Source organism: Salvelinus sp. IW2-2015, unplaced genomic scaffold (genome assembly GCF_002910315.2).
Source record: "Salvelinus sp. IW2-2015 unplaced genomic scaffold, ASM291031v2 Un_scaffold2235, whole genome shotgun sequence".
In the NCBI taxonomy this organism is placed as follows: domain Eukaryota; kingdom Metazoa; phylum Chordata; class Actinopteri; order Salmoniformes; family Salmonidae; genus Salvelinus; species Salvelinus sp. IW2-2015.
In genome coordinates, this window is record NW_019943565.1 from 11,863 (window position 1) to 14,710 (window position 2,848).

Genomic DNA, 2,848 nt, shown 5'->3' on the forward strand with positions numbered 1-2,848 from the left:
AGGTATCAGCGGGGTGGAATGTTTGTTACCTACCCTCACCACCTGGGGGCGCCCGTCAGGAAGTCCAGGACCCAGTTGCACAGGGCGGGGTCGAGACCCAGGTCTCGAGCTTGATGACGAGTTTGGAGGGTACTATGGTGTTAAATGCTGAGCTGTAATCGATGAACCAGCATTCTCACATGGGTATTCCTCTTGTCCAGATGGGTTAGGGCAGTGTGCAGTGTGGTTGCGATTGCGTCGTCTGTGGACCTATTGGGTCGGTAAGCAAATTGGAGTGGGTCTAGGGTGTCCGGTAGGGTGGAGGTGATATGGTCCTTGACTATTCTCAAAGCACTTCATGATGACGGAAGTGAGTGCTACGGGGCGGTAGTCGTTTAGCTCAGTTACCTTAGCTTTCTTGGGAACAGGAACAATGGTGGCCCTCTTGAAGCATGTGGGAACAGCAGACTGGGATAAGGATTGATTGAATATGTCCGTAAACACACCAGCCAGCTGGTCTGCGCATGCTCTGAGGACGCGGCTGGGAATGCCGTCTGGGCCTGCAGCCTTGCGAGGGTTAACACGTTTAAATGTTTTACTCACCTCGGCTGCAGTGAAGGAGAGCCCGCAGGTTTTGGTAGGGGGCCGTGTCAGTGGCACTGTATTGTCCTCAAAGCGGGCAAAAAAGTTGTTTAGCCTGTCTGGGAGCAAGACATCCTGGTCCGCGACGGGGCTGGTTTCTTTTTTGTAATCCGTGATTGACTGTAGACCCTGCCACATAACTCTCTTTGTGTCTGAGTGTAATTGCGACTCTGATTTTGTCTCTGTACTGGGACTTAGCCTGTTTGATTGCCTTGCGGAGAGAATAGCTACACTGTTTGTATTCGGTCTACTACTGCCTTCCAGGACACCTACACCACCCGATGTCACAGGAAGGCCATAAAGATCATCAAGGACAACAACCACCCGAGCCACTGCCTGTTCACCCCGCTATCATCCAGAAGGCGAGGTCAGTATAGGTGCATCAAAGCAGGGACCGAGAAGACTGAAAAACAGCTTCTATCTCAAGGCCATCAGACTGTTAAACAGCCACCACTAACATTGAGTGCTCACAAACTTCTACAGATGCACAATCGAGAGCATCCTGTCGGGCTGTATCACCGCCTGGTACGGCAACTGCTCCGCCCACAACCGTAAGGCTCTCCAGAGGGTAGTGAGGTCTGCACAACGCATCACCTGGAGCAAACTAAAAATCAAATCAAATCAAATCAAATCAAATTTTATTAGTCACATACACATGGTCACATACACATGGCAGCATCATGATGTGGGGATGTTTTTCAGCGGAAGAGACTGAGAGACTAGTCAGGATTGAGGGAAAGATGAACGGAACAAAGTACAGAGGGATCCTTGATGAAAACCTGCTCCTGAGTGCTCCGGACCTTCCAACAGGACAACGAGCACACAACCAAGACAACGAAGGAGTGTCTTTGGTACAAGTCTCTTAATGTCCTTGAGTGGCACAGCCCTGAACCCGATCGAACATCTCTGGAGAGATCTGAAAATAGCTGTGAAGTGACGCTCCCAATTCAACTTGACAGAGCTTGAGAGGATCTGCAGAAAAACTCCCCAAAGGTGCTTCAACAAAGTACTGAGTAAAGGGTCTGAATACTTGTGATATTTAATTGTTTTACATTTGCAAAAATGTCTCAACTTATTTTTGCTTTGTCATTATGGGGAATTGTGTGTAGATAGATTTTTTTAATTTATTCTAAAATAAGGCTGTAACGTAACAAAATGTGGAAAAAGTCAAGTGGTCTGCATGCTTTCCAAATGCATTGTGCGTCCCCCAAAATGTATGATAAGTTACATCATCCGATTCGGATGAACTATGATACCGTCCTCTAATTCGTGTGATAATGTGCACACGCTATTCCATTCATAATGTAACCTAACAGAAAGTAATGTATCATACTAAATGGTGGGGAACATAAAATCAGCAAAAAAAGAAACGTCCTCTCACTGTCAACTGCGTTAACATGTGTAAATATTTGTCCAAATCAAAAGTAACAGTCAGTATCTGGTGTGGCCACCAGCTTAATTAAGTACTGCAGTGCATCTCCTCCTCATGGACTTCCTCCTCATGGACATCAGATTTGCCAGTTCTTGCTGTGAGATGTTACCCCACTCTTCCACCAAGGCACCTTCAAGTTCCCGGACATGTCTGGGGGGAATGGCCCTAGCCCTCACCCTCCGATGCAACATGTCCCAGATGTGCTCAATGGGATTGAGATCCGGGCTCTTCACTGGCCATGGCAGAACACTGACATTCCTGTCTTGCAGGAAATCATGCACAAAACGAGCAGTATGGCTGGTGGCATTGTCATGCTGGAGGGTCATGTCAGGATGAGCCTGCAGGAAGGGTACCACATGAGGGAGGAGGATGTCTTACCTGTAACACACAGCGTTGAGATTGCCTGCAATGACAACAAGCTCAGTCCGATGATGCTGAGACACGCAGCACCAGACCACGACGGACACTCCACTTCCAAATCAATCCCGCTCCAGAGTACAGTCCTCGGTGTAACGCTCATTCCTTCGACTATCGAAATTGTGGACAGTCTTGAGCACTGATGGAGGGATTGTGCGTTCCTGGTGTAACTCGGGCAGTTGTTGTTGCCATCCTGTACCTGTCAAGCGAGTGTGATGTTTGGATGTACCGATCCTGTGCAGGTGTTGTTACACGTGGTCTGCCACTGCGAGTACTATCAGCTGTCCGTCCTGTCTCCCTGTAGTGCTGTCTTGGGCGTCTCACAGTACGGACATTGCAATTTATTGCCCTCGTCACATCTGCATTCCTCATGCCTCC